The following is an 11,294-nucleotide window of genomic DNA, read 5'->3' as shown; positions in this document are numbered from 1 at the left end:
TTGTGAGGCTATGCCAGGCCCTAGCAAACACATAAGTGGATGCTCACAGTCAGCTATTGGATGGATCACAGGACCCCCAATGGAGGAGCTAGAGAAAATACCCAAGGAGCTAAAGGGATATGCAACCCTATAGGTTTAACAACAATATGAACTAACCAGTACCCCCCAGAGCTCGTGTTTCTAGCTGCACATGTATCAGAAGATATCCTAGTTGGCCAACATTGGAAAGAGAGGCCCATCAGTCTTGCAAACTTTATATGACTCAGTACAGAGGAAAGGCAGGGCCAAGAAGTGGGAGTGGGTTGGTAGGGGAGTGGAGGGGAGGGTATGTGGGACTTTTGAGATAGCATTGAAAATGTAAATGAAGAAAATACCTAATTAAAAAAATTAACAAAGATAGATGGTTGGGGCCATAGCTCAACACCCAAAACCTGAGCTATGGTTCTGATTGATCAGTATTAGGGTCTACATTTAATAAACCATCTCTGTTTAACTGAGAAAGGTGTTTGTGTGGTTTGTGGGGCCAATCATGAAACCATACACAAGATGCTAGGCCTTTGCTCTGTCAACTGATGTATGTCAGTTGTATTTTCCTTTACTTTCTGCCTGCATGCCCCACCTCTGGTAATTTTTTTTCCAGACAGAATCTCATGGTATAGCTCACAGAGCAATCCTGATTGGTAACTTTGGTGCAGAGTGGAGAGCCCACATTCAGCCTGAGGGCCATTTATTTGGTGGATCCAATATTTCAGTTTCCTCTGCCAACAGATCTCCAGATTGTTGCCAGCACCATGATGACTGCACATCGATCTCCTAAGGTATCTTGGGGCAACTATCAAATGCTAAGCACAAGGCTTCATGAGTGTACACCCTAACACACACCCACACTTAACCTGGCTTGAAGTCTCTGCCTGGATGTGGTTTCATGCACCTGTACATGATGAGACAGGAGAAGTTTTTGGTTGCATAGTCAAACTGGTGTGATGTCTCAGTAGTTTTAAGGGCTCACATTGCTGATTGAGGAAAATTTAAGGTAGGATGAAACATTTCTGAGAAGGGTTTGGAAAGGAAAAACTCAGACACATAGGAATGACCTAGGTATTGCCAATCAAGCCTAGAGCAAACCCTAGCTTTGGAAGGAGAATGTGCTCAACAGCTATGCCCCAGGAAAGGGTATCTCAGCTTCTTGTCATTACAGGGAGAGCATTAGCAAGGAGCCAAAGGCTGTAGCCCATGACATCAGGAATCCCTTCTTGGACATTCTATTGTCTGCTGCTTCTTGGCATCCCCTGTGATTAACACAATAAACAAAATAGTAACAACAAGCTCAGATTTCTCAGTTTGAGTTTAGATTCTACATTGATGGACATGTTTGCCTAACTTAGAAACTGTTTTTGGAGAGCCAATTTGGATGGGAGAAAGACTAGAGAGAGGAGGGAGGATACTGGCCTTCCATCTGATCATAATGAAGGACAAAAGAGGTGGTCTTAGAGAATGTGGAGTAAGTCCTGGGAAGTGGATGTTGAGATTCTTGGCAGAGCTGGACTGAGCTGGTCTTTCTAGTAATGGGGCACAGGAACTGGAGCCTCTGGGTAGACAAAGAATTTCCATGATTATCACAATTCTTGAACATCAAGGATTTTAGAACATTACTTTCTCTATCCCTTAAGGCAGGTGTTGGCAAGGCCAAAGCTGTTATCCTGAGAATAACTCCAAGCCTTTACTTTGACTGACCATCAGGAGTCATAGAGGGTCTAACNTGCACCATTTTAGGGAAGGGAATCACTGCACTTCTCTCCCATCGTTCTTTTAACTTCGGTGGCTATCTGACAGTGGTACCAGAGAGAGAACTGTGGTCCAGGACATGACCTTATGTTCTCAGACTTCCTCTCATCTCCTCTCACTGACAGTTCACAACAGTTTATCACCAGTTGTGGTGGCAGGCATCTCTGTGCTACAACCAAAGACCTCTCAGAGTGGATATACACAGTCAGAGATGGCATCCTATTGTTACTGCTTGGGTGTTTGGTGTTTCAGTAGGGGGAACTTGATAGTGTGATGGCCATGTTCTCCACGTGTGTCACTTTTTAAGTCAAAGTCCTGGGCCTAGAGTAACAGGGTAGAAGATCTCAGCATCTCCAAGCACTCCAGTACTTGTGAATAGTGACTTGTGAAAGCACGGGACTCAGGGCTCTGAAGCCAAGTTGCACACAGTGCAGTTGATACTAATCCTTGAGAAGCCATTTCTGTGGTCATGATGAGCATGTTTTGATATACAAAGGAATCACCTGGCTGCTTACAACTGCTGGTCTCTCTAGAGTGATGGTAGAACTGAGACCCACTGTGGAGACATCTCAATCCCAGACAACTCTTTCTGGTGTCACTAGGTTCCAGGCATGATCTCTTTCTGGGTGGTCTGTCTAGACTCTTTGCATGAAATACTTTCTTACATGAAAGTATTCTTGTGTTCTTCTACCTACAGGGTAGACAGACATCATCCACTGCACCTGTCCTAAGCGAGAAAGAAGTTCAAAAAGGAAGAGGAGAGGCTGACTGCAGAGCTGCAGCTCATTACTCAGAAGAGAAATGAGCAGAGAGATAGCCTGATCTCCCTCACAGAGGGATCCATGAACAAGAGGTATGCATTGCTCCAAACCCTGTGGTATCAGTCTTGGGTCTGCAATGTCAGTCTCATCTTATCCTTTGAAGGAGGTGGGTTCTACGAAGCTGTACCACCAGATTGTCCCTATGCCCAACTTCATATCCATAAATGCTTTATAGTGGAGAGGCAGGACCTGAAGCTTGTTCAGGAGTGAGATGAGAAATGGACTCTTCTGCTTCCTCCAGTAGAGAAGAAGGACTTGTATTCTGAGTGAAGAATTCAGGGATAGAGGCAGTGGAGAGTGAGTTCCCAGCATGCATTTGGAAAGCACTTGACAGGATGTGGCTTTGTGAGGTTCTAGGTGATGTGAGTTTATGGTGAGTGTTTGTACTTGCCTGGCAGGTGAGAGAGTGCTGGAAGCTCCTTGTAGTATCTAGAGGGGCCTGGTCCCACCTTGTACTTCTCAGTGCATGTCTAGAAGGCCTGAGGCTCATTCCTGTTCCTCTTTGTCTGTGTGCCTTATACTCTGAGGCAGTAATGTTGCATACATTTCTTTTGCATCTCATTGTGCTCTCTGTTTCTGCCTCTGTCTCTCATTCTCTGACTGTTTCCTTTTCTCCTCCGTGTGTGTGTATGTGTGTGTGTGTGTAAGTCTGTGAGTCTGTGTGTGCACATGTACCTACATGTGCATGAGTTTTGTATGTTTAATTTTCCCTCCACACTTGGGAACCTAGGGGTCTGTGTTTTGGTTTGAGGATTTATCTTCTTAACAATTTCAAGGTGATGTTAGTGCTGAATTCTTGGAGCCCCCATTTTATTCAAAACTGTTCTTTGCCTATGTGATCACAATTGTCCACACACTTGTATCCCTTGAGCACAATGGTGTGGTGATGTCTGATCACGTCTCCAGGATTATGTGTAAGGTCTGTTTCTATGGTATAAGTTATTCAGGATTTATAGCCCCAATTGTGAAAACAGGAAAAAAATGTAATCACAGGTTTCTGGTGGGCAAAGACCTGTGGCCTAGGCTCTTGAGAACATAAATGATTAGACTGCAACTTCCAGACCAACACAGGGATCCAGGGAACCCTCCATCTTGATGCTTAGCTTCTGCTATCCTGGACCAGGATAACAAATTTTCAAAGCTGAAGATCATCCCAGTATATAGAATCCAGAATGTGCTTTCCATGGCTGGGGTAGTCCAGCACTCAGCCTGAGAAATGTGTTCCTAAAAGCCCATGTTCATGGAGTTCTGTCTTCCTAGGACCAGGCCCTTCCAGAAGCTAAATCCGCTCTATGAACAACTGACATTAAAGAAGAACCAGGTCCTGTCATTTCTGCACAACTTAGAGATGGAGAAAATTGAAGCCCGAGAGAACATCCAGGAGCTCAAGAAGGCAAGTACCAGTTAGCAAGCCAATCAACAGTGGAATGGCAATTTCTGCCTTCCTTGGTTTCTGGACTGGAGAGTCTGCAGTTCTGGTTCTACCCCTTCTGCTTTTAGCCATCAGTGTGCCTTGGGATATTAGACTCAGTTTTCATAAATCTGTAAGAGACTATTACTCCTCCCAGTATTTTCCAGGCATCCTTAGAATCCTCTCAACAGAAGACTGATTGTGCATGGTTATTATGCAGTACTGAGAGCCTGGTTCTCAGGCAGTGTTTTAGAGAGCTGAGTGTTATATAACGCAAGGATAGAATTCCCTCCCTTTGGTTCTACTGATCTACTCTGATGGTATTTGCACCGTACTAATTGATGTTTCCCTAGTGCATTGGGCGGTCATGGATAGATGGAGATCCCTCTTTCCTTTGCAGATACATGGACCCTTATTGGTGTTTGGGCTGCAGCAATAATTTCTTCTTCCCTGAAATGGCTGTCCATCACACTGAAGCAGGAGAGGAAGGTAGGGGAGATTGACTGGGCTCTCATTCAGAAATATTTGGTTGACTTGGACCTGAATGGTAAAGATGAACAGAAGCAGACCAGCAACCTTGAGACCCAACAACTTCAGGTAGGGACAATCAGCTCAGTCAGGCTAATACTGTCTGACACCATTTGCCCCATTGGATTCACTTTGCTTTCCCCTACCACCTTTCTAATCCACACTCCCAACCAGCCACCCACCTCATGGAATGTAGTTGTTCATTGCTCTTTTTATACACATATATTCTGGGAAGTTAGCTTCTGTGAGAAACTAAATCATTGGCAAGTGTTCCTTGCTGCTCTGCTTTAATCTGAAGTCTAGGAAGGGTGACAGATGAATAACATGCCACATTCCTGCAAGTGTTCATGATACATGGGATGCTATGCAGACCTTTGAGCAGCTTCTAGGTTCTGGGACAGAGGTCATGCAAGGGTCATGTGACTTGAGGGAGGAAGAACCTTGCAGGGTTGAAATCAAAATGCAAATACCAATGAGTGCTTCTCATTGTCATTGATCTGGTGGGCATGTGGGCTTCTCCTTTCTTCTTGTAATCCAATGAGGTCTCTTCCCATTGCCCAATTCTTGGTTTCTACAGATAGAAGTCTGAGTGGCAGCTTGTCAGCTCATGTGTTTGTGAGTGTTGTTTGACATTTTGCCCTTCTTGTATATAACAGCAATGGTTTCAGTTAATAGATCAGTGTTAACTGTCCTGTTGAGGTGGTGGGAGACAGCAGTCTGAGAGCTGACATTTAGGTCTCCACCAAGCCTATGTCTTATTTATTTATTAGATATTTTCTTTATATACATTTCAAATGCTATCCCTATACCTCCCTCCACCTTGCTCCCCTACCCACCCACTCCCACTTCTTGACCCTGGAATTCCCCTGTACTGGGACATATAAAGTTTGCAATACCAAGGGGCCTCTCCTCCCAGTGATGGCCGACTAGGCCATCTTCTGCTACATATGCAGCTAGAGATATGAGCTCTGGGGGGTACTGGTTAGTTCATATTATTGTTCCACTTATAGGATTGAGGACCCCTTCCATTCCTTGGGTGCTTTCTCTAGCTTCTCCATTGGGGGCCCTGTGTTCCATCCAATAGATGACTGTGAGCATCCACTTCTGTATTTGCCATGAACTGACATAGCCTCATATGAGACACAAGCCTGTGTCTTAATAACTGCCTTCCTCTCCTAGGTCTCAGAGACTCCAGCAAGAGCTGAAATTTCCACAGCCCAGGAAGAGAGCCTCCTGCAGAATGAGTTTCCACCTCAGGAGCCCCCTGCTGAACTCCATCCCCAACATCCACAATCTTCCTTGGATGAATCTTCTTATAAGCAGTTCATTTCCTCAGTGTGAATAGGAGGAAGCCAGTGAGCCAGTTGATTCAGGGTGTTATTACCTTTCCTGTTCTGGCACCACCCCTTGAGAGAGGACTGAGGTGACTGCCCTGCCAACAGCAGTCCAAGAGAAGATACAGGCTGTAGGTCTGTACTACTTAATATGCAGTGAGAGGATGTTGATGTACAATAATTTTCTATGAGAGATTTTGGTTGAAGTTTTGGTTTTTATTGTTTTATTCTTTTTTAGGTTTTTGGGAAGTTATATGTTTTAATTATTGGTTTTCATGTTTGGATTTTGCTTTTTTTCTCTATATTAACTGTACTTTTAAAGCCTGTTTTTAAAAACATTGTATTTCTAATAAATAAAATTGATTTACAACTCTTGACTCTTAAGACCATCTTCCTTATTCAGGTTTTCTGGCCCCTCCTGTAAACCTAGAACCCACAGCCAGAGATGGATCTCTGTAAGTGCCAGGCAGACTGAGCTATAGAGTAAAGTTAGTGTCATCAAGGGGTATACAAGACGATGCTCTCTTGTGAATAATGTGGCTTACCCCATGGAAACACACTTTATGACATAATCACTGCCATACTGTATGCATGCTGACATGTATTCTCCTACACCTAAAATATAGCACTCTATAACACACATTCTTGACTGACACTGTGGACCAAATATTGAGTAATATACCTTCATTGCTCTTCAGCTGCTGAGGAAATAAAAACATTCACAAAGGAATAGGAAATAAATCAGGAAGGCCAGAGCCATGTGCCTCAGTTTTACTTGCAATGCAGCATCAGTGACAACTACACAATAGAATTAATGGCTTTTTAAGTTATGCTCTAAAATAGCATTTGGTAGATGATGTTGTCCTTGAATATACATTTGCTGTAGTTTTTATTTGTTTGTTTGCTTTGTTTTTTGTGCTGATTAGAGTCATGTTTATTTATGTGAATGGCTGTTTTTCCTACTGTATGTCTGCAGTCCTTCCTGTGTGTAGTAAACTGAGGCCAAAAAGAAGGAATAATAACCTGTTTCAGATGACAGGTAGGCCCCATGTGGGTCTTTTGAGAGAGCAGTAGATTCTGTTACCTGTGAGGCATCCCTACACCTTCTGCTGGTGCCCTTTGTCCTTCTAGTGCATGTGCTGGATCAGGTGGACTGGATCACCTCCAATTAAGTGGAGAAATCTCAGGAGATGCGGAAGTGGAGGTGCTTGAGCTGTGCATGCTCATTCTCCTAGGCTGCCTGGCGTGTGTGCAGGGCTCTGATGTCACCACTGCTGGTTGTATGCTCAGGATCATACCCAGCATCCCTTATTTTCAATTTTAGAGCAGATCTTTCACCTCTAAACTAAGATGGCCATGTAGATTAGGTATAACCTTAAATTTCAGAATTGAGACTGGGCTCCTGTAGGCTGTGTTGGGATGATGAAACCCTCTTAGTAGCAACAAAAGTATCTTACCATGGGCAATGTGGGGGGAAGCTCAAGAGCAGCTACAGTGAATGGAGCCTGCATTTGTGGCCCCATTTTTCTGGTGGAGAGCATGCCTGTGCAAGTGGGGAACCTAGGAGGGACAGTTGCAACTGACCTTTTGCCATAGCAGATCTGGGAGTATATCGAGGAAGGGCTTCTTCCAGGTGAATGGTGTACAATTAATGGAATGGAAGTAATTATTTGAGACTGGAGATTAGTCAGAGAGTTAGAGTGTGGAGGAAATAATCTACGAATAGTATTGACACACAGAACATTTAGAATCTCAGCAGTCAGAGTATCAGGATAGAGGCTTTGCTTACTCTCCATTTTAGGTCTTCTGGTTTTTATAAACTGACAGAGAAAAGTTCATCTGCAGTGCACTAGGAACTAGGTGAGCCTAGTGAGACTAGATTGAGACCACACTACCATGTTACTATTGTATTTGTGGGGACTCCTTGAATATCTTAGAAACTGGAACATCCTGTGTCTTGCTAAGTCTACTCATGTAAAGTGGTGTGTTTGGTAAATGCTACCAGAAGCAGACACTAACCTGGATTTTTTTTTTTTTTTACTTTCATGTGTGACATGAGTCAATCCATGTCAGCCTTTAACAGACTAAATGGTCCTTAATGTACAGTGTGGACTGAGTTTCCTTATTTTATCTCTAGATAGCTAAGCATTCCCAGTCTTGAAAGCATTTTGTAAGCCACTCTAATGAACCAGTCTTGAGATGGCCACATTGTCAGCTGAGTGTCTTCATCCAGCCTGCCCTGTAATTGTTACAGAAGATGAATTGGGTTCCAGCCCTGAGATGTAATTCAGTGGTAGAGTATTTGCCAGCATTCACAATGTTGTAGATTCATCCCTAGTCTGGGGGTTACAGCAGAATAAAAATAAAATAATGAACACTATTGCATTTGAGGTGAAACCTACAATGAAAAGAAAGTCTCCTGAGGGGCTTTCAAGTCACTCTAACCTCCAGGCTACCCTCACCCCTAGCTTCCTCCAGGGATTCAATTTTTAGTGTCTTTTTGTTAATTTACACATTATTCTAAGGGTGCAAAGAATTGCACAATGTCAATAAAACACACACACACACACACATCACATAGAACATAAATACCAATGAAGAGCTCATGAAATGTTTTGGTTGAAATGATAAGATGTATCAACTGATGCTGATAAGATGCATCAACTGATGCTGATAAGATGCATCAACTGATGCTGATAAGATGCATCAACTGGTATTCATCCTTGGTACCAAACCTAGAAACATGAGTTCCTTCTTAGCGACAATATAGTAGAAGGAACATATCTCCCACAAATGCTTTCTCTGTCTCTCTGTCTCTCTCTGTCTCTCTCTCTCACTCACTCTGTGTGTGTGTATGTGTCTGTGTGTGTGTGTATTCATGAACCCATTATAATTTTTCCCAATATGACTGGAAAGACCAAAGTGAAAAATATAGTGGACCTTGGTTAATGTCTCATGGCACCTTGCAGGTAACACTGACAACCCACATCGTAGGCTAATTCAATATACATTTAAACCTGGCTATGCAGGGTTTTTAGTGAGGCTGTCATGTGCATCACCCACCACAGAGAACAGCAAGAACTTTCTTTATTACATGCTGCAGTTCCCAGGGTGAAGCAAAGCCTCATCCGATTGAGAGGCTGGTAGGATTTGATGGCAGGAAATAAAACAGAAATCAATCAATCAATTAGAAACAAAGAGGATAATTCAAAGAGTCAAGGAATCCAAGCTATTTATTTGAGAAAATCAAGAACACAGACAACCCCTTACCCAAATGAACTAAAAGGCAGAGATACAATACCCAAATTATCAAAATCAGAACAGAAAAGGGGGACATAACAATGGACACTGAAGAAATTTAAAAAATCATTAGGACTGACTTCAAAAGCCTGTACTCCAAAACATTGAAAAATCAATAAGAAATGGGTGATATTATAGACAGACACAAATTACCATAAGTTAAATCCAGATCTGGTAAAGTAACTAAATAATCCTATAACCCCCAAGAAAAAAGAAAGTCATCAAAAAAATTGTTACCCCCAAAAAAGCCAGGGCCACATGGTTTTAGTGCAGAATTCTCTCAGATTTTTAATGAAGACCTAATACCAATAGTCCTCTAAATACTTCTCTAAATAGAAACAGAAGTAACATTGCCAAACTCCTTCTCTGAGGCCACAATCAACCTGGTAACTAAATCACACAAAGATACAACATGAAAAGGGAATCAGAGAAGAAGTTCCATCATGAACATTGAGGGAAAATGACTCATTCAAATATCACACACTGAATCCCAAAACACATCAAAGACACCATCTAGGATGTTCAAGTAGGCTTCATTTCAGGCATTCAGGTGTGGATCAATACAGGAACATCCATCAACTCAGTCCACCAAAAAAGAAAAACACACTGGAAAAAAAAAAAAAAAAACCAAAAACGCTAGGAGGTGCGGGCTTCGAACTTGCTAGACAAGCACTCTACTAGCTGAGCCACATCCACAGGGGCAGAAAAACCTGATGAGCGCGAGCTGGATGAATTCTCAGGCAATCCAGAGTGTCTTCAGGGGTGCTGTGCTCTTGACTGCTCCCACCTGTGATTGCCCGCAGTTTGAGGAAGCACCTTCCACGCAGGCGAGTCTTTCCGCCTCTTGCACCCTGCACCACTTGTCTCCTCTACCTTAAAAGTGGACCCCAAATTCCAGGACCAGGACTTCTGGGCCAGCCTCCATGGCCAGGTTCCGGACTTGCTGGATTGGCATATGGGCAGCGAGTGCTTCTTGTCCTTCACCACGACACACTTGTCCGAGGCCGAGCAGAAACTTGCCCTGTACAGACTGCAAATTGTTGAACCATCAAAACTGCCGTTGGAAAAAATACCCAACCCTGATAAAGATGGTCCAGACATTAAGCCCAATCTGTGGATGTGGGTGAACCCAAACATCATGTATCCTCTCGGCAAGCTGAAGGTTGCAGTGAAAGAGGAAGACCAGAGTGTGCTGCCTGCCTTCCATCCAGCCCTGAAAGAGGAAAAAGACAGCCATTCAGAAGCTTTGGAGCCTACAGAAGAGGAGGAGGCCAAGGACTATGACGACAGCTCCTCTGTGGCTCTCCCATCCCTTCCCACAAGGGCCCCACTCGAGAATCCGTGGAGGCTTCCACAAGTCATCAGCCCAGAGAGGAGGCTCTGGTCCCGGCCCCCTCTCCATTACTTCCATCTGATTGCCTTGGTACTCAGAAACAGTTCCCCCTGTGGCCTCAATGTACAGCAGATCTACAGCTTCATTCAGCAAAATATATGCCTACTCAGCGCTCAAGAACATAACCACTCCACCCCTTCGCCACTTACAAGCCAGCCTTCCCTCAGATATCAATTCTCCTGGGTCAACAGTTTCTCCTACCCTGTCCCCAAACATTAGCCAGAATAGAATCCAGCATCCCCAATAACATCTCCCACTTTCTGCCCCTTAGACTGTCCTGCCTGGCACGGAACCTCGTACCTCCAAGGGTGAAGGAAGTCTCACTGAGAATTTGCATTGTATGTGTCTGTGTGTGTGATCATTGAAATTAGGGCCTCTTTTTTTGAGACAAGGACTCACTTTGTAGCTCGGGCTGACCTGAATATCACTGTATAGACTGGGCTAGCCTTGAATTCAGAGACCTTCCTTGCCACTGAACTCACTATGTAAACTAGGCTGCCTTCAAAATCAGAAATCTACCTGCCTCTGTCTCTTGAGTGGTGAAATTAAGGATGCGCTACCATGACCAGCTAACCTTTTGCTTTGATAGTCATACATAAGTGTGAGGGAGGTCTTCCCTTGTGGCCTCCCTTCCCCCAGCCTGGAACCTGCTTGCTCAAGGGTGGAGCTTCCTGCTCATTCGTCCTGCCACGCCTACTGCTGGACCCTGCCTTTGCTGCCTG

General features: G+C 43.9%; 2 pseudogenes; both read left to right on the top strand.

Moving 5' to 3' along the window:
- Positions 1 to 5,886, top strand: part of LOC110302332 — an 8,776-nt pseudogene extending 2,890 nt beyond the window's left edge.
- Positions 5,887 to 10,134: 4,248 nt separating this feature from the next.
- On the top strand, positions 10,135 to 10,791 carry LOC110302331 (annotated as a pseudogene).
- Positions 10,792 to 11,294: the final 503 nt, after the last annotated feature.

The sequence above is a fragment of the Mus caroli genome, chromosome 9, assembly GCF_900094665.2.
Source record: "Mus caroli chromosome 9, CAROLI_EIJ_v1.1, whole genome shotgun sequence".
Lineage (NCBI taxonomy): Eukaryota > Metazoa > Chordata > Mammalia > Rodentia > Muridae > Mus > Mus caroli.
Note: the sequence above shows the minus strand (reverse complement) of the source record. Positions and strands in the feature narration are given on the sequence as shown.